We start from the raw sequence: 21,166 nt of genomic DNA on the forward strand, positions 1-21,166 counted from the left end.
GCTGCTAGGTGCTTTCACACCCAAAATCCCATTTAATCTCCCAGACAACTCTGGGAGGTGGGTGTTATCGCCCCATTTTACAGAGGGAACAGTTGTTCAGGGAGTCCACCTGCTGCAGGTCACACAGCTGCTAAGTAGCAGAGCTGGAATCCAGTTCTCCTTTTGTTTTTTGCATTTCAGCTCTGCCATGGCTGTCCTTCCTTCCTTGCAGCTCAGGGAGCCCCAGGTATGAGTGCTCGGAGCCTCCTTCCAGCCCTTGCTTGGTGCCTGATTGCCCATGACCTTGGAAGTGTCTGTGTCCTGACTGCGAGGTGCGGGTGGGGAAGGAAGTCTGGCTTTGACAAATAGTCCTGTGGTCCCAGGACATGCAGGGCTAATTCAAGTGCAAACAGTGTATTAGTATTTATTACTCATGCTCCACTGCTAATAAAATTTGAGTTTAAAAAATAATGGTGAGCAAATGAATTAGTCGATGGCCTGTGGGGAAAGGATGCGGGGGAAGGATATTTCATGGAGAAGAGTGACAGGGCCCCAGATACTTCAGGCTCTAGAAGATGGGGCTCTTACTGGGGTGGGAAGTGGGAGGACTTATTATTGGAGTCAGCTCTCCATCCACTGGTCTAGTTCAGGAAGCCGTTAATCTGTATGTAGAAACTTGTCAAATGCACATTTGCTACCAGTGGAAGCATCTCCAGGCTGAAGAGGTAGCTGCTGCCTGGTTTAACAACTCCCCAATATCTATTTCAGTCATCTGTGCTTAAAATCCTTAATTTGGAAAGCCATTTGCTTCAAGGTCCTATACGTGGAGGCCTCTATCTTCTGGGTTACAGAGGAGGCTGGGTTATGCCAAGCAAAGCTGAGAATGACGTTCAGAGTCCTGAGAAAGTTTTAAGAAAGGGGCGTGTCTCTAATCCCAGGGGGCATACCCTAGAAAAGCTCCATGATGTCTGGGGAATGTAGAAAGAGAGAGAGGGCCCTGGGGTGTTGAGGGGAAGCAGAGCTGGATAGCATTTTGGGGATGAGCAGAGCATAAGAGACCCATTGGTTAGTTGGAAGTGGCCTCCAAAAGCATTTTGTCCAGTGCTTTGTCAGCAGTCATGGACGTAGTTTAAGGTTCTTGGATCATTCCATGTACTATTAGAATGGAAGGGGGGCTTTAGAGACCTTTTCATCCACCCCTCTATATTACAGATGAAGAAACCCAGGCCTGGAGAGCTCAAGGGACTTGTCCAAGAGCAGTGAGAGCTAGAACCAGAACTCAGGCCTCCTGCCTCCCCATCTGGGTTCTCTCCAATCCTGTCTCAGCTCTGCTGCTTGCTCAAGTAAAGGGGTTCCTGCCTCCATATTTCCTTGCCTCGACCTGGACACCCCTCTGGCTGGCTTTATCCAGCCAAGGATCTGAGCCCCAGGGATGTTGAGAAAGAAGAGGATTTGCTTGCCACTGCCTCTCCTTTTCTTCTCCAGGTCTTTGCCAAGGATGCTACACTGAGGGTTGGGTCAGTGACTTTGGGGTGTCCCTGCTGAATCAGTGCCATCCCCTTGCCTTCTCTTTACTCCCAAATGGAGACCTGCCCCTGCCCCATCTCTGGTGCCCTGTGCATGAAGAAGGGTTTCAATACACCGGGCAGGGCGGCTTCGGAAAGGTGTGGGTGCTTTGCCTTCAACATGCCATTGGCTGCAGGGAGCAAGACAGCCAAAGTCTGAGCTGGGCCATCTGTGGCTGCTCAGATCCCCACGTTGCCTGCACAAGGATGATTGCATGATTCTGATTTTGAACTTTTTGAATCCTTGGCTCCTCCTCCCCAGTTGGAAGAGGCCTGGCCTGAGCATCCTTCCCCGGCCCCAGTCCTTTCCCTCTGCATCAGCCTGGGCCATCCCTGAGCTCCCCTGACCTGGCTGCCCCCTGTGCTTGGGGTCTGCCCTGGGCTCCGGGCACAATGGCCCCTTGGCCCTGCCCTGTGAGGGGCTGTCCAGACAGCTGGGAAGAGTAGAATCAACGTCTTATTGGAGGGGGAAAGGGTACTGTTTTGACACTTTGCGTAAATTAGTAATATTGTAACCGTTAATTGAATGTCCATTGATTGCCTGTCAGGGGGTTGATTTAATCTGTCCTTCCCCTTCTGAGTCTTCAGTCAACTGCTTAAAGAGTTTGCTTGTTTTGTTCTCATTTTTCTCCCTCTAATGTGACTCCTTCCCTGCCCTCCCCCCTCACCTTGGTTTCATTCCACTGGCTTCATAATTAGTATCTTTTGTTGTCTGGAGAAGCTTTGGCCTCCCTGTAACCACTAGTCCCTCCCAAGTGGATGTTTCTGACTCATTCCTCAACTGGAGTTTTCTGAAATATCTGGAGACTCAGGACAAAGCCAAAGTCGGCCTAGCACATTTCTTTTTTGGGATTTAAATGCTTTGAGATTTTCAATGGAAGGTTGTGGAAAGGGCCCACTTTGTGGAGATTTAGGGGATGAGCCCTGGTTTTGCTGCTTCACTCATCCATCCATTCATTCATTCAATCATTCATTCAATGAATATTTTTTGGATACCAACTCTATGCCAGGTGCTGCATTCATCACTAAGAGACAAGCCTCTGAGTTCAACATTTTGCAGTGGAGACAGAGAAGTCAACAAATGATCACAATGCAGCATGATGTCCAGGGTAGAGGCCAATGTAGGGGGCCGTGGGGACCCAGAAGAAGAAGAAAATCAGACTTGGACAGCAGGAAAGGTTTACTGGGGAGGAGGTGTTTGAGCTGCATCTCAGAGGACAAGTAGGAGGTAGCCTGGCAAAGCAAAGGGCAGGGACATCCTAGGCAAAAGGAATGGCATGTGTGATAGCTGGGACACAGGGCCACCTGGAGGGGGAATGAATGAATGAATAAGTGAAAGCCCCAAACAACCTAGCATTCTACTTGTAGTGGGTTAGGACATGCGTCATAGAAAAGGTGACATTGAACTGGGCTCTGAAGGATGCATAGGAGTTTTCTGAGTGGGCAAGAGGAGAAAGGATACTCCAGGCAGAGGCAGCTGCATGAACGGAGGCCCAGTGGTGTGAGTGTTTGGGGAATAGTCAGTATGCAGAGGGTAAGAATGTGTGGTCTGTGCTGGGGGGTTGGAGGAGAAGAAGTGGAAAGCTTGGGATGGGGTCTTGCTGATGCATGTAAACATTCCTAAGAGGCAACTGTAGTTGAGGCCCCATACTCTGGTGCCAGGCTGCTTGGGTTCCAATCCTGGCTATCCCACTTAGAGCCATCAGAACTATTTGCTGTGAAGTGGGGATAATAATAGTACCCACCTCATAGGACTGGAGTGGAGATTAAATGAGTTAAAATATATAAAGCACTTAGTACCTGAAGCATATAGTAAGTGATATAAAGCATTAACCTTTAAAATTATTACAGCAGGGACTCAATGAGTATTGAATTTTTTTATGCCCCATCCATGTACATTTCACACACTGCATATATTCATCCCTTGCTCACCCATAATGGGCGTTCTTGAAGAAATGAAAGCAGTGCTCTAACCCACCTTCAATCAGTGGGGCATAATTTTTACTTCTTGATAGTAGGTGTGAGTGCACATGAATTCAGGATGAACATGCCCGTCTGGTTCCTCTTGACCACAGGGCTGCGTTTATGCCACCATGGGCCGAAGCAAGGGATAGACTGGAGACAGGGACAAACAGAGGTGGCTGTGCAGCCCTTCTGAGGGGAGCAGTGGAAGGTTATAAATGCAATTCTGGAGGCATTTGTGCATGTTATCGAGAAATTGTGGAGAAGGTGAGAGGTTGCGGAGTCTGAAGACAGGCAGATGTTTTCACAAATAGGCGGCAGCTAGATTAGAAAATATTATAAGGCCATAAATTTCCCTCCAACATTTTGGAAGAGCGTCTGAAGCAGATGGTTTTGTTGCTCTGGGAAGACAAAGAAGCGATCACCGAGGCCAGCAGGAGTCCATAAAGAACAAGTCAGGCCAGCCGCGCCTCATGTCCTTTTTTCCGATAGCTAACCGTGTCTAAATATTTTAGCCATGGGGTGTCTCAATTTCAGCCAGCATTTAGCCAAGTCTGGATGGTGTCTTTAGGGATAAGATGAAAAGTTGTAAACTGCCCTGAGGTGCAGGCAGGTGGGTTCCTTTGATTGAGCAGGACCCAAAGCACTCACTGATTATGGATCAGGGTGGGTCTAGAGAGAGGCCACTGCTGTCAGCTTCTTCTTTCACTCACTCATGTGACAGATATTAACCGATCCCTTCCTGTAGGTCTCCGGTGTCACAGGACGTCATCCTTTGGCCTGTCCTGTTTGACATCTCTATCTTTGGCTTGAATGAAGACCGAGAGGGCAGGTTCTCAAATTCACACACGATACCAGGCTGGAAGGGACATCGTCAGCATGCAGAACAATCGACGGGCAGGAATGATGGAATTAGCCACGAGCAAACTAGAAAGTCCCCCATTTAGATTCCAGTTACATAAATAAGGACGGGAGGCCCCCTCGTCCTGGGTTCCAGGTGCGAGCCCCACATGCTACCCTGACTAGAGCGTGCTTGGAGGGCTATCTGCCTGGTGCCGAGCGCCTTGCCGAGGCACTTGACAAAAAACAGGTCATCCAGAGGATGGCCAGGAAGATAGCAAGGGATCTGAGGATCGTTGCCCAGGAGGTGCCGCTGAAGGGGGTGGGGGCTCCCCAAGGGCGAGCAGACTCAGGCTGACTGAGGCAGATATTTGAAGGCTGCAGTGGGACTGAAGGAGAGCCTAATTTGTGTCACTGTCCTTACTTTCACCCCCATGCCAGTTTGAACCTGCAGGACCCCTCATTTTCTCGTCCATGCTCCCACCATCCCCTCCTTACCTGGCTATGCAGTTTCTCTAGGAAGGAGGGAGTGGAAAGGAAGAGGACATTTGGTCTGTGGTAAGTGGGCTAGCTCAGAGCTGCAGATGCCAAATGCCTAGTCATGTGGGAAGCTTAAAAATCAGCAATCACCGGCCTTAATAGGGATGTCTCATTGCTTTTTATTGGGCACGAAGGCAGACCAGTGTGTGCAGACAAGATCCCTGGGATTTGCCACCAGGCCACCTCTGTGCTGCCTGGGAGAATCCTACCTGGAAACACGGTGAGGACACAAATGCAGAGGCCTCCTCGAAGCTTTCCTCAAACCCCGAGGCAGGATTAGTCATTCCCTCTTCTTTGGTCTCCAAACACTTTGTCCTGCCTCTTAGTGCGCTTGTGAGTGTGCATTATGGATGGGCGTGTGCAGCGTCCCTCCTGCCCGCGCTGGGAGGCTGCCTTCCCCTATGGATAGCCTCAGCCTTGGCCTCACACCAGGCACTGAGTACGTGCTTAATAATGAATGAGTGAATCTGCTATAGAATAAATGTATGTTCTTCTGTGAATAGGTTGGAACACATATTCGTGTGTTCTTAAAGAAAAGAAAAAATCTTTGAATGGGTTTTCTTTGGGAAGAGGCAGGCCCAAGGCTGGGAGCGAGGATATATGTCTCTATATTTTACATCAAGATAAACCACATAGCAAGTTCATGATTTATTGCCAAGGCCCATGTTTAAATAAAAACCTTGTCTTAATTATTTAGCTTCAATAAACAAAAAATGTGTTTTGATGTCACAGCCACACTTTCATGTATTAGACAGCTCTAACGAGGCAGAAGTCATTCTTGAGGCCTAAAGAAGCTTGGGTACCATGTGTGGGTACCCACCACGACACAACCCCACACACCCCCACTGAGGTGGTCCGTCTCCAGGAGGGGTCTGTTGTCCCAGGTACACTGGACACGTCACTGGCACCAGGGCAGTGGGGAGACGGCCTGGAGATGGCATCTGCTCTTGGGGAAGAGAGCGGACTATAGTGGGTAGGTACAGGCAGGTGCTTATTTAGGTAAGTTAGAAATAACCAGATGCCCCTCACCCCTCACCCCACCCCCTGTCCACCCAGTAAATGTTTGACTCCCTCCCCAGGAGGCCTACGTGGCCAAAGGCCCACTCTTCAGCACAAGCACATGCAACCATTCCAAATCCTTGGAACTTAACATTCCAAGCAGATTTTCCTTTTCTTTCTCCATGACTTAGAATCAATTTTCACATTAGTAACGAAATTGTGTCTATTACCTTAGCCATCGTCGTTGGCTTCCATGCTGCTCAGGGCTGGCTGGGCAGACTGCTGCATGCTGCAAGTTCCTTCTCTGCCTGAATGCGGAGACAGGCTAGGTGCTGAAGTTTGACCCTTGTCTGAGGTCTTTAAACCGGCAACCCTCCTGGTCAACCTCCTGTCTTGCCCCCAGAGAGGGAGGAAGCCATGAGAAAGAAAATGGTTGGGTTTCTCCGTTGCCAAGTCAACGCAGTACGTTAAGCAAGTCTACAGGTCAGTCCTGCTGGTGCCATGCCCGGGGCTCAGGCCTCTGACTGTATCCGGGGATGGGGTAGGGGTCTTACCCAGGGAGGTCCCAGAGAGACTGCCTGGGGTCCTCACCAGGCTAAGAGCCAAGTTAGAGATGCCGGGGAATGGAAGGGTCACTGACCACCTGCCTCAAAAGCTCTTGGGTATACCCAAGGCCAGAGCCACTTCCAGGGGAGCTGAGAGGATCTTGCTGGGGAAAGTTCCCAGGGGCCTGGGAGGTAGCTCAGGGGAAGGCACCCCTCAGAGGGACCATCTCCCTGCAGGAGGAGAGTGGGGTGGCTTCTAGGGGACAGTCCTGGGCCTATTGGCCAACTTGTGTCCCTTCTGTCCTAAAGAGTTTCTGGGTGAGAAGTCTGACAATTCACAGGGCAGACCCCTGAGGGTGAGCTGGGGGCATCTTTGTTAGTGATAATGATTTCTTATATTTGTATCCACTTAATAGATCACAAAAGGAAAGCACTTGGGCAAACATGATATTTGCTCTTCACAACAGCACAGTGAAAGTAAGTGTCATTTGCTCCCCCTGCCCCCAATTTTCAGTTGGACTCCAAGTCCAGTGCTCTTCCCAGGACACACAGCTGCCCCTAGTGGCCATTGGCTGTGTGGAAAGCTGGCCAGGGAGTTAATTAGAAATATTTTAGTTTCAACAAATCTTATTTGATCTGGAGCTTATTTTGAGCTGCCATCAGCAAAGTTATAATTACCAACATATTTAAAGCGGTTAATATTTAAAGCCATGTCAGCCTCTCCTAGATGAACACAGGGTCACCAAACGCAGAAGCAAAACTCCTGTACTGGGGACCAGACTGCTGGTTTCTACAAAGGGTGCGTGTGTGGGATGGTGCAATGGAGCTCCTTCAGGGGTAAGCAGGCAGGCAGTAAAGGAGACCCAGCAGCGCTACTCTGCTTAGCCTTCAAAGACCTTTTCAAGGTTACCCACCAAAGGCAATTTAAAAATAATTGAGTTACTGTGGGGCTGGGGATCCGAGAAGTTGTCACAGGTAGAGAAGCTGTTTGGCGACAGGCAGCGAAGGGTGAGGGGTGGAGAGGGGAGGGTGCAGGAGCGGAGTCCTGGGGCTGGCTGAGCCTGGGCTTACTGAACAGCTCATAAATGATGATCAGCAAGGCGCTGGTGGGATAAGCTCCAGGTTTGCAGGAGACTCTTCCAGGCCCCTGGGGAGACATCACAAAAGGTCTCACCAGTCTGGGCAAGCAGCCGTGAGAGAGCAGGGGAGCTTTAATGTGAGAGAGCATGCTGCGATGCTTTTGGAGATTCATAACCCAAACCACAAAGTGCAGCGGCTCAGCCTCTGGGGTGCCCCAGCAAAGGGATGGGGTCACATTACCAGGTTTATTCCCAAGAACTGTGGCCGGGGGATGGACACCCAGGGCTTTTACCCGGGGCTCAGAAACATCCAGGGAGTTCATTGATAGGCACAGGGGGTGTGAAGCCTCCTGGATTGTATGCAGAATTGTGAATGTATGCATTTTGAGGGGTACTTGCATTTTCATCAAGTTCTCAAAGAGGGCTTTGACCCCATGTGAGAATGAGATTAAGTTTAGCTTTCACACAGCATAGGTGTGCCTGGCAGTTCAGGAATTGGCAGAAGGTTAAAAAGACAAACTGTAGTCCACGGTCAAAACTGTAGTCCACGGTCGGGCCCCCTGTTTATCTGCCCACTATCTATCCTTGCAAGCTGGAGACTTGGGGGTAGAGGTTCCCAAAATAGCCTCATAACTTGTTACCAAACTAGCCCAGACTGGCTCTAAAGAGGCCTGGGCATAACCATTATAGTCAGGGTGGAGATTTGTTCCAACCATTTCAAATGTTGCACATTCTCGTGGGAACCTTATTTCAAATGTTTCCAATTTGCCTGCGCTGCATGTTTCAAATTGGTGTGGCTAGTTAGGCTTGTCCAATAGAATGTAGCCTCTGAAGTATCCAGCCACTGGAGAAACAGGAGAGGGACGTGCAAGTTAGGTATAGGGAATAAATTCTGCTGGGTCTATTGTTCTGCGTGCCAACCCCCCACATTTTGCTTGGGTGCCCGTTCTTGCAAGATCGTGAATAAATTCTTTTCTTCTCCACAATCAGGTGAGTGTTTATTCCTTTTAGAAATAGTGCTTGTTTCTCACACCCCATAAGATACAAAGAACCGCTTATTTGTCTGCTATATAAGGCTTTCCCCAATGTGCCCCAGCCCACCTCTCCAGGATAACTTTTACCACTCACCATCTGATGGTTAACCCATGGTCCAGCTCGAATGGGCTGTGCTAGTTCAAGTTTCCGGGTTTTTGGCCGACTGGTTCTCTCTGTCTTTGTCTCCTTGCCTGCCTGCCGAACTCCTATTCATCCTTCAAGACCCAGCTCAGGCCTTTGCTGACTCATCCCCTCTGGACAGCCGAGATCCTCCTTTGTGCTGGCACCATAACTTGTACAGGTTTATTGGTGCACTCGTCTCGCAGTGTGTTGAAACTATTCATGTGTCTGTTTCACCCAGAAGACCAGGTATTTCTTGAGGGCTGGGGCTGTTCTATTTGTTTCTGAATAAGCCTTTTGAGAAGGCCTTCATAAATATTTATTACATTGACCTGAATAAGCTACTTCAGCAAAAAGGGCAACAACATGTGGGTATCAAGAAAAGTATTCTTTCCTTTAAAACTTGAAAATTGGAAAATGTGCAGCAGTGTTCTTAGGAAGTTGGGTCCCTCCCGGGTTACCCCCACTCCCACCTCAGTGGGTTTGGAACAGGCTAAGTTTGTTAGGGATGGGAGATGTCCTGGGAGTCACTGGAGCTCTGGCCCAGTGGAGTGAGAGGTTGTGGCTGGACATGGAGTTTGAGGAATACTCAACAAGGATGTATTGTAGAAGCCATATTTGACCCTGTTCATGAAGGTACTGTAAAGAGGAAACTGAAGATCTAGAGGAAAGAGGAACCAAGCTTTTCCTCAGTTATCTCATTTAGTCCTTAAAACAACAACCCTGGGCTGGAGGGCTACTGTTTTCTGATTTGTGAATGGGGAAACTGAGGCAGAGCAGCCCCTCCCCCTTAGCTATTCCAGCAGTCCTCTTGTGAGGCCTGGGCATTCCTTTCTCCCGTGGCCATGCTGGGGTCTCCTCATGGAGTCTGCAAGGCGTGAGTGGACCAGAGTAGGTGGGGCCTGGTGGGGTGGCCGGGTGAGCTTGCTCTGTTCACTGCAAGGTATAATCCTTTAGTCACAGCTTTGAGGAAACAACAGGAGACTTTGCTAAAAAGGGGACGTGGGCACTTTTATGCAGGACTTTTTTTTTTTTTTTTGGTTTGATACCAACTTTATTTCAATAGCTTGTACATATATTTTTCCTATACCCCTCTGTTCCACTCCCCCTTTTTTTATCTACTTGTTATTGCTTGTATCTTTGTACATTTTATGTCCAAAAACATAGATTTATCTTACTTTTTATGCATTTGAATTTTAGCAGGAAGTGAGAAGTAAGAAATGGAATTGCATACCAAATAATACATTACAATAATACTGGTATTCATAATGACCCTAATGGCTACCTTTACTGCAGGTCTTTATTTCTTTATGCTCTTTTGAACCATTGTCTACTTTTCTTTCAGTCTGAAGAACTCCCTTTAGCATTGCTTGTAGAACAGGTCTAGTGGTGATGAACTCCTCCAGCTTTTGTTTGTCTGAGAATGTCTTAATCTCTCACTTTTTTAAATGCAATTTTATTGAGATATAATCACATAACATACAATCATCCAAAGTGTACAATCAGTTGTTCACTGTATTGTCATATAGTTGTGCTTTCATCACCACAATGAAACTTTGAACATTTTCATTACTTCAAAAAATAAAATAAAAATTAAAATAAAAAAGAACATCCCAAACATCCCATTCCTCTCCTCCCCCCATTGTTCATTTCCTTTTTTTTAAAATACAGTTTAATTGAGATATATTCACACATCCTACAGGCATCCACAGTGTACAATCAGTTGTTCACACCATCATACAGTTGTGCATTCATCACCACAATCAATTTTTGACCCTTTTCCTGACTCCAAAATAAAAACAAAAGCAAAAAAGAACACCTAAATCTTTCCATCCCCTCCGTCCCACCCTATTCTTCATCTAATTTTTGTCCCATTTTTCCACTCATCTGTCCATACACTGGATAAAGGGAGTGCAAGCCACGAGGTTTTCACAGTCACGCAGTCACACTATGTGCGTGACTCTTAGCACAAGACGTCATGTTGTCATGGCAGAAATGGAGCGCTGCTAACTCAAAACCACCTCATCCGGAGTCTTTCCAATATTCTTTTGGCTGAAACTGTTTTAAGTTAATTCATTTGAGGGTTATTTTCCCAAGACAGTTTTTTTTTTATTAAATGATATATGTGCATTGATGAGAGTTTAAAAAACGCTGTGAAGCAAATGTAAGAAGGGGGATCACCTGTAATCAGACCAAGTTAATAATGTTAATAATAGCTGACTTGTATTGAATGATTGCTGTGTGGTGAGCACTTTCCTAAGTGCTATCATTATGAGCCCTTTTTATATATGAGAGAAACTGAGGCTCAGAGAGGTCAAGTGACTCAGCCAAGGTCACAGAGCCAGGAGATGATGCGATTTGAACCCACGTGGTTTGACCCCAGGAACCAGGCTCTTAATTCCTCTCCTACTTCATATGAAATAGCAGTAACAATGAATTTCCAAAGTGAGTAGTTGAAGCTGTTTCCTGGGTTTTACCTACTCTGGACTCCAGAAATCTTGATGATAACTGTCAGGTAGGGAACCCCTGGTTTCAGGAATATTTAGATAACTACACCTAGAGGTTCTTTAATTCAGGCTTTATGAAGACAGAAGAAGAGTTATGGAGAACCATGCTCCTTAATGAGAATTTCACAGAGGTGACTCTCTGTGTTTGCAGAGCCAAGCCAGGGATGGGATGCAGTCTCCTTCCATCCCCACTGAGGAGTGTGGCTCAGGGCTGGGGGGCTCGACGCTGTGGTCTGGGACGCCGCGGCATGGCCTAGGTCCCCTCGGCTTCTCCCACTGGCATCCCTGTGGCCAATGCCTGAGAGCCCTTCGTCTACACTGGCTGATCCAGGTGTTGATGCTGATGTAGAGCAGTTCTCTGTTTCTAACAGGGTCCTGTGGGCTGGTGTTCCCTATGGGGGTCCCATGTGTGGAAAAGATGGGGTTTTAGCCGGTGGGAGCCCTCACTAGAAGCCTCCCCGCCCAGCCCTGGCTTTGCCCTCCTGCCTCACTGGTCCATCCCCAGCTGACGTGGCTTTGCTCTGCTGTCTCACCTGGGGAAGGGTGCAGTTCTCAGGGCTGCACCTCAGGAAAGATGGGCTAAAACCCCAGCTCGTCCAGAGCAGTGATCGGGGGGTTTTCCAAGGACGGCAATGGGTAGGGAGAGGGTGAGCTGCGGAAGAACTGGCCTAGCAGTTTGGAATGATTCTCTCTGAGGAGCTCTGCTTGCTAGGCCAGGGTTTTCTGGCTTCCATGCTTGCCATTCTGACGGCCTGATTGCTTCTCCTAGGAGGTCCCCTCAGAAGCAGGGACGCAGACCGGATGTGAGGCCAACACCTTGGGCGGTGCTGGGCCTTGGCATGGCCCCAGAGAGAGTGTGGTCATAGAGCTTGGACGGTGAAGGATGAGACCCCTCGGCTGCCCAGCTGCGACTCAGCTCTACTTTCAATCTTGAGTTCTTTAGCGTGTCTTTCCTTTTTCTCAGTTGCAGACAAAACGACTCATATGCTTGCTAGAGGAACCAACGTTGCCTTTGATCTCTAATCTCCTCAGGCTCTGGGACCCAGGGCAGCTTCAGGATGCTGAGGGGAGTTGGCACTGGCAGACTGCCCAGCTTCAGTCTCTTGCTTGCAGAGCTCTGTGTGCCTCCCCAGGCCCTCTGCCCCTTGGGCTCTGCAGCACCAAACGCTTTTCTGTTTTCTCCACTGCTTGTGTGTTGCATCCCTCAGGCCCTTTGCATGTTCTGTTCCATCCACTTGAAACCCCTTTCCCTCTCTCTCCCCTCCACTCATTTGAAGGAGTCAGCTCTGTGGCCATCTTCTCCATAAAGCCTTGCCTCAAAGTCTTTCCTAGATACGGTCACCCTCCCCTTTGCCCTCAGAATACTCTGGGCATGCCTTACTGTGGCCCTTCATATCTGAGCATTTTTGAAGCTAGACTGCAAGCTCTTGGAGGTCAGAGACCTTGCTTCAGGCTCTTTGAATGTTTAGCTCCTGGCTCAGAGTGCACTAAATAGCTGTCTGGCTGGGTGGAGGGATAGAGAGATGAATAAGTAATAGGGCGACATGGAGTGGGCAAGAGGGCCCTTCTCCTGGCTCAGTTGGAATCTGTTTAGAGGTGTGACAAAGTCTCACAAGCATTTTCAGGGTGACAATCAAGTAAGTGGAGGAAGGAGTTGGGAGGGGTTTGGAACTAGGTGTGGCCAAGCAGGGAAGACTTCCTTGTTTCCAGGCATTCAGAATTGTTTTTTTTTTTTTTTTTGTCTTAACATAAACATGCAGATTTTCCACTGAAACATCTTACACAGAAAATCAGAAACTCATTCTTAGGGAAAGACCAGAAATTATGTGAGCTCATCAATATATTATTTTTTAATTAAAAGACAGCAAATGCCAGGCATTTGGGAAATTTGGGCCCCTTCCTGTGGATCTACTAATTTGCTGAATTTATTCTTTATAAGAATCTGTTACTGAACCTGCTCGGTGGAGACAGCCTTGTTAGAACTTTAAGAAACTTCTCATTAGTGGGATAAGTGTGTCGGGTGCAAGGGGAATTGGTGGCCCTTGTTGCTGGGTGCCTGCCAGGGTCAGCAGGGCTGCCCGGCCCTGTGTCTGGGTGACTCCCGGGGGCTCCTGTGGGGGTGTATGTGGCAGGGGGCACAGAGGACGTAAGGGTCCTGACCCTGGGGGACCCTGGGGAACATATGCACAAGCGTTTGCCTTAGTCTTCGTGTGAGCCTTCGCCTGGTAGCCAGCCTGAAGCGTGGCCTGGCCCTGCTCCATCCACTGCAAGCCTTTTCTCTTTCCCACGCTGCCTGGCACCTGGGAGCTCACTGAGTGTGAAAGTACACACAATGCCAGGTGGTCAGAACTGACTGGTTGGAGTGGGAAGGAAGACACTGTGCGTGGATGTCTCGATGGAGGTGTCTTTCAGCCTGATTAGGGGATGGGGGTGGGAAAGGATGCACCAGGGCCATTTGAGCAGAGCCTTGAATATTATGGACTTGTGGGGACTAAGAGGGAAGGGCACCCCAGGCCCGGAAATAGATGGGTGGCCTGGCCATCGGGGCTGCAGAAGGAGTGGAGAGAGATGAGGCCACTGGTTGCCTTGCTGGGGGATTTGGACCTTATCATCTAAGCAGTGGGTTTTAAGAGAGATACTGACAAGATCCTATTGATGTTCTGGAGAAGGCTCCAGTGCAGCGTGGGGACAGGTATGCCTCCTGGATGGAAGCACTGGAGTCAGGACTCCTTTGTATCACATCACTGTCCTCCTGGGGGCCAGGCATTTGATGTGGCAACACAGCTCCAGACTTACATTCTAGGCCTGAGAATCACTGCATAGTAGTGGCAGGGGAAACCCTGAAGACCACTCTCCCAGCCCCATCATGTTCCAGTCAGGATCTCCAAAGCCCTGAGAGGCTGAGTGATTTACCAAAAGTCACACAGCAGAGGGGACAGAATTTGCAGGGGAGAAAGGGCTCTTTTGCACAGGAGAGCATGTCTGCTAGGGGCACATATTTCCCATGAGAATTTGAGACCGTAAACTGCCTGTCTGAGGGGTAGGGGCCATGGCGTCTGTGACTCGGTGTGGCCCTGCATGTGGGGCCCGGCCAGGCATCCTGTCTCCCTGCCCCAGCACAGCAGCCAGCCCAGGGCCGAGGGGGCTGTAAGGATGTTCTAGTTCTGGGCTATTTCTTATTGGAAGAAACATGTCCCCACGGGGTGCTGTGTGGTGTGGACGAACACAAACGATAACGAGGAAGGAGTGGTACCTCTGTGGGTTGTTGAGGTAGCATGAGTTTAAAGGCTTCTTTCCTTGAAAAGGGCATGCGGGTGGAGAGAGGGTGGGAGCCTGCCCTGCCCTTTCGTCAAGCCCCTCGGTGGGCAGGGAGGAAAGGTTAAGTGCAGCAAATGGCTGCTCGCATCACAGCATAAGCCTGGGACAGGAGAGAGGCCAAGCAGCTGGTGGAGCTGGGATGCAGAGTTGCAGCTGAAATGAGGGAAGACCAGAGAAATCCCTAAGCAGAGAGAGCCTTTAGGGATGAGAACTCTGAATAGCCAGGGCAGCTGCTGGCCTTTCTGGCCCCTTGTGGCATCTAGAGAAGGGCTCCCCTGGATATTGAGGGGTGAAGAGGTGAGGTCTGCAACAGCTTTAGCCATTGTGCTATCAATAAATTAGTTGTTATCGTTTAAGCCAATTTGAGTTGTGCTTTTTGCCACTTGCAATGGATTTTATTCTAAGTGTGATGAAAAGCCATAAAAGGTTTTGAGCAGAGGAGTGATGTGATCTGACTTACATTTTAAAACGCTCGCTGTCTGGCTGCCATGTGGGGACTGGACTGTCAAGGGGCAAGAATGCAAGCAGAAGGGCCCCTCAGGAGGCTGTGGCGGAGGTTCAGGTGTGAGATGAGGTGACCTAGACACGGGTGTATAGTAATAGATGGACAGATGCCAGCAGAGCCCTGATGGACGTAGAACCAGCAGTATTGCTGCTGATGGATTGGGAGGGGGTGGGGGGTGAAGGAAGAGGTGAAATCAAGGATGACCCCTAAGCCCTGATTGGAAGACTTGGGAGGCAGAGGATGCTATTGAGTGTTGCTGGGACGGGAGAAAGATTGGGTGTGGATGGGTTGGGGGAGTGTTGGGGGTTCTCTCTTTAGCAGGCTAAATTTGAGATGCTGGTTAGACACCTAAGTGACGATATCAGTCTCTTGCGCAGGTGGAAGGTCAGGGCTGGAGATGTAATTTGGGAGTCATCGGTGATGAAGAGGAAAGTGAAAGAAAATAGGGAGACAATGTAGGTAAAGAAGAGGGCTGGGGACAGAGTCCTGGGTGGGCTGATATTAGAGTCAAGTGGGGTGGGGAGGCCAGCACTGGGGAAGGAGAAAGAGTGGCCAGAGGGTGGGGGCGAGCCAGGGCAGCACGGCAAAGAGGAGGCGGTCAGCTGGATCCAGTGGTGCTGATGGGGAGATGACAGATGTGTCTGTAGGATTTGGCAACATGTGGTCACTGATGACCTTGGTAAGAAGCAGGCTGGAGTGGTTGAAGACTGAATGGGAGGAGAGGAGTAGGGGAACAAACCCAAAAAGTTCTTTGAGATTTGCTGTGAAGAGGGGCAAATAAATGGGGCAGTGGTGTTGAGTGTCGGCAGCTTGTGGTTATAAACTGAAAGTGCAAGTAGTCAGCCTGGGTTTGTGGTTTTCTCTGAGGTGCAAGTGTAGGAAGATGGAGAGTTGGGCTCAGTCAGGCTTGGGATTCCACCAGGTGAGTCAAAGAAGGGAGGACGGTTCAAAGGAATGGAGTTGGTTTGCACAGGGGAGGTTATAAGGGACTATCCTTATGCCTATCCAAGACCTTCCTAAAGAGAAAAGAAGCTGGATGTAAAGACTTGCAGTTGTGAGATAATAGACAGGGTTTCAGTGAGATTGCCCAGAGAGAGTGCATGGTGGGGGAGAAAATAGGGCCAGCGATAGGACCCTGAGATCCACCATGTAAGGGCTGAGTGGAGGAATCTACCAACTGAGGAGATCCAGAGGGGGAGGAAATCCAGAAGAGCCGGCATCATGGACACCAGGCGGAGGGGGTGAGGGTGGCCAATGGTGTCCCTGCCCCTGAGGCTGCCAGTGTTCCTTAGGAACCACGGGTGGCCTCGGGGGAAACATCTTCAGAGAGGGGGAGGGTAGAATGAAGCAGGGAAGGGAGCAAGTGGGAAAAATCAGTGGGATCAGAAGGGATTAAAAGGGTTAGAAACTGAGGGAACTCGACCTGGGCCTGGAGAAATGAGAAGTCAGTTCATTTTCCAAGAGGCTATGTGGAGAAGAAGTTATGACCGCAACTCAGGATTATATTTGGAACCAGGCAGCAAACTGTAAGCCCTTTGAGATTGTGGGCGGGTGGGGAGGGAGAAGTTAAAAGGGGTCAGGAACAGGTTGGAAGCAAGGCCCGCAGTACTGCTGAACTCTGAGTAAGCTGAGGAACTGTAAAGTGCCTGCCCACATGTCACTTGTGCCCTGAGATTTCTCACCCCAAAATGGGCTGTGTGCTCCCAGCACCGGCAGGTTGGAGGAAGGGCCTGGGAGAGGATTAGGGCAGGTCCAGGCCACGGTGTCAAGGTCCTGCTTTAACAGAGAGAAACCATTTGGGAAGTAGATGAAGATGTGCCTGAGAGTGGGGACACTTACATTTATGGATAATGTCAGTAACACACACACACACACACACACACACAGGTTGTGGGGGGAGAGAGAATGAATAAATATCTGGAATCCCTGAACTATAAGTACCTATAAGGCTAAAGGAATGAAAGAAAGGTGAATGAACAGATTTAAAAAACTAGAGTTGGGCCCAAATGGGATTAGCAAATGTATTTGTAGATTGCATGAGTTTCTGAGCCCAGGATATTATTGGCAGAGTTAGTTTATGCCCTAAAACCGACCTGGTTAGTTGGCAGTGGCAGTTCATTGTTCTTAGCTAAGAAAGCTTTTCCAGTATCTCACAGCATGCTGATTCTACTATCCCTTTTAGATTCAGGTGGTGGCCATGTCTCAGTGTTGGATGAAAACTGTCTCTCAACTTTCAGCCCCTCACCTTGATGGCAAGGGCAAAATTCCTGCCTCCACTTAGTTAATTTTTTTTTCTTCTTCAAGTCGCTTTTCCCATTCCCAGGATTGGAATGTGGCATAAACAGAGGAGGGTCTGGTTTCCTTTGCCTTTCCTGTCTCTTGTGACTCTGTGCATCTGATCCCTTCCTTTTCAAATGGGGACTGTCTGCTCAGCTCAGGGGGCTGATAGTGAGGACAGCCCTGGTGGAGGGAGGGAGAGAGGGGGAGAGAGATTTGGCACTCGCATGCCACGCAAGCATTTCGCATCCCGCATCCTGCATCCCGGAAGAGTGACCAGTGAAGACCACCAGAAGGAGCTGGTTGCTTCTGAAGAATGTGAGACTTGATAAGGCTCTCTGCAGCCCTGGACCACACTTTGCCCCATGAACTGCCTGCCCCTGCAAGCTGGAGTCAAATTGCAGGTGATGCTGGACTGGCTACTCGTTTGCTGTAACTTTAAGCTTGACTCCTGCAAATGGAGACGCCAAGCCCCAGAAAGCCTGGTGTTCGGTGTTCGCTGGCTGAGATTCCTAACTCAGAGCCTGGCTGGCAGCTTCCTGTTTATTCATTAGGTCTGGGAGTGCTCATTATGGGATGGTGAACCAGAAGCCTCAGCGAGGGCCACATGAGAAGTGGGAGAGCATCTCTGGAGCTGACACAGCAGCCATAGGTCTGACTTTTGTTTCTCCAAGACTGATTTGCATCAGCGTTGCTAAGGAAGCTTTATACCCACCTCTGCTTATGGGTTCGATGTGCCCAGCCAACACACTGCACCTTCTTCATTGTCCCTCAAGAAAATGCACCTGGGGACCCAGGCTGCTGCCAGATGCACACAGCAGGCTCCTTCTCTCTCATGGTCCGCCTGTCTTTCTCTACTCACCTACTTCTGGGCAGTTTCATATTTGGCAAATTGAATTGAGAAGCACAGAGCATGAGGCAGAGAGATGGGAGGAGGGGCTGAGAGGTAGCCTGCTCTCTTGCCACCTGCAGACCTCCCGGGAAAGCCGGAAGTGCAGCAAGTCCTCACGCTCCTTCCTCCCTCCCCAACCGCTCCATCATCTGGAGAGGCCTTGGGGTTTCTTCTGGCCCGCCATCATTATCGATGCTCCTGCCCACCAGGAATCATGGCGATGGGGCTGCCATTTGACTTGGGAGCAACAGAGACCACTTTGCCTTGGATTTGATGATGTAGCAATGACACAGTTTACACAGGCACTTCCCACCTAGGTACAGGTCATATTTCTAACGGTTTATTTATAAATGAGCTGTCAGCTACTTGAAACCAGTTCTCCTCGTAGAAATGTATTCTCAAGTGGTGGTTAGGTTTCCAGGCTGGCACACAAAGGGCTGTTAACTTGAATTAAAGTAAATTATCATGTAGTTGGAAGGGACAGGGATAGGTCAAGGTTTAAATGGAAGAGAAGAGAGGTGGGGAGTACAGGTATGCCTGGGAGAAGGAAATGTCATTGCATCTGGGTGCACATAATAGTGCATTCTGGGTGGGACACTCATTCATTCATTCATTCATTCATTCATTCTGGACTCCTTTCTCTCACACCCCATATTCAACTCAGCAATCTTATTTGTTCCACCCTCAAAATATACCCCAAATGTCACCACTTTTCCCCTTCTGCTAACTACCATGCCAGTCTGAGCCCCATCCTCTCTTCACCTCTCTGCTTCTATTTTCCCCACCCCCCTCCCCACGTTCTAGTCTTCACATTACAGCAAGAGTAAACCTTCTAAAATGCAAGTCAGCTCAAGTCATTTTGCAAGGTTCATGCCAAGTGCATCCAGGAGCCAGCACCTTCTCCCCACTCAAAACCAACAACTCTACTTATTTCCTGCCAACACCACAAAGAGGGGGATTGAGGTTTCTTGGGTGTGTTTACTTTTGCTTGGATTCTGCCTGGCTTCCTTTCAGCCCAGCTAATTTCTCTAAGTCCATAGGTCCCTGTTTACTGTCTTCAACATACTGATAACATTTACCTTTGGAATTGGCTTAATCCTTACCTTTTGCTTTAGGAGCAAGAGAATGGCACCCTCCTCTTAACCTCTTGCATATACACAAGATACACACAGAGGAACACTTTTTTTTTTAAACTGTGCTCCATCAGCTCATAATTACAGTAATTCACCTCTTCTCTGCTCCTTCGTTAATTGTGAATGGCAGTCACGTTCCCACCCCCCGTGCCAGTTCAGCTCGACTCTGTGCCCTGGGCCCCTTGATTTCTCCTAATTAGTCTCTCTGCCTCCCCTCCCAAGGTCCCCCGCCTTCTGGAGGGCCTCATCTTCCTCCTTTGAGCTGACCCCATCCAGCCTGCCTCCAGCTCACAGGAGGCACCCGCCTCTGACTTCCTCTGCAAGGCTGGCCTGGCTGGGGCCTAAAATACCCTGACTAGGGACAGGTGGCTTCTTCTTGGAGCCCGCTTGGTGGCAGCATTCGGGGCCTCAGGGCCGACTGTTCCACTCATGTGGCTCTATCTGTGAGGTTCTGGGCCATGTATTACGGCCGCATAGAACTCAGGGACTAGAAGGAACTCTTCATGCCCCTCCCTCGCCCCTGCCACTTGCCAGCACCTTTAGACTATTGAGAGAGACCCCTCCTTTCTGACAAGTGTCTCCCATTCAGCGTGGCCGCCCTTCCATGTCCCCGCGGGCTTCTTGCTGCAGGCGCTGGTTCTGCCCCTTCCAGGGAAGGAGAGCAGAACCTCCTCTGGCTGCAGGAGCCTCCCCTTGGGCTGTGCCTGCCTCTGGCGCTGCACTCCTGCTCCTGCCCGTCCAGCATCTTCTCTTGACCACTTGTTTATTGTCTCCCAGCCTCCCTGCTGTCTGGATGACAGGAGCACCTAGCCATGACAATCCGAATTAATTTTGCAAGTAAAATTTCATCAGACAACCTATCAAGTGCTTCAGTAAATTAAGACATATTATATCTCGTGTCTGCCCTGAGCCCATTCATCATGGACTGCAGACCCTGAAATACCAGCCAGGCTTAGACCAAGAATGAGGAGCAAGGATGTCTGAAGTCAGAGGGCTCTTCCTCAGCCCCAAATTTGCCTCTCGAGAGGCCTCTCTCTACTCTTTTGTTGGTGATAATCATCAAGAAGTCAGTGCCCACTGTCAGTTGGATGAGGCAGCTTAAAGCAGTGGTGCTTAGAGTCGGAATCAGATGGGCCTGAAACAGAATCCATTTTGACACTCCCTGGCTGTGTGACTTTGAGCAAGTTACTTAACCTCTCTGAGCCTCAGTTTTCTTATGTGTAAAATGGAAAAACATCTCTCTTATAGGGCTGTTGTGAGGTTAAATGAGACAAAACTCCATGAAATGTCCCTATGATAGTAAGTGCTCTATAAATGTTAGCCCCATTTCTCCATATGAAGTAAGTTAAACACCCCAAAGATGTTTTCGGTTCAGTCATGCTGATGTGGAGGCATTTGTACACAACATAAATGGTGGGAAATTAACAAGTGAGTACTTTATATACAAATAACAGTTAAAAGGATTTAGTTGATAGATGGAGGAAGATGGGTTCAGGGGATGTTTTAGGTTCACATAGAAAGTAAGCAAAAGCTTTCACCTTCCGGAGATGGTATAGGTTCAGGAGCTGTTCTCTTGCATCTGACTCTTTTTCTTGCTCTGTGTTTGGTTTACATCCGGCTTCTGAGGTCCTGGATAAGGGCTCCCTGTGGTGGTGCTGAAGGGCTCGCATTGTGTCCCCTGGTTTACACTTTGCCACCTTCCCAGACAGTGGGCCTGCTGATCAGAGCTTTTTAGGACCAGGCAAAGGGAGGTTGCTGGGGCTTGCTCAGATGACTGAGCCTAGGACTCCTGGAGAAGTCTGGGAGTGGCCACCCCACAGGACAGCACAGGCCCCTTGGGTGAGGTGTGGCAATTCTGCTCCAAGCTTGG

The 21,166-nt window shown here is 49.3% G+C and overlaps 1 protein-coding gene across 2 annotated transcripts in view; it reads left to right on the forward strand.

The window, feature by feature from the left end:
* The window catches only part of GRIK4 (glutamate ionotropic receptor kainate type subunit 4), a 441,993-nt gene that overhangs the window by 15,493 nt on the left and 405,334 nt on the right, over positions 1-21,166 (forward strand). The gene's annotated exons all lie outside the window — the stretch shown is intronic.

Source organism: Choloepus didactylus, chromosome 6 (assembly GCF_015220235.1).
Source record: "Choloepus didactylus isolate mChoDid1 chromosome 6, mChoDid1.pri, whole genome shotgun sequence".
Taxonomy (NCBI): domain Eukaryota; kingdom Metazoa; phylum Chordata; class Mammalia; order Pilosa; family Megalonychidae; genus Choloepus; species Choloepus didactylus.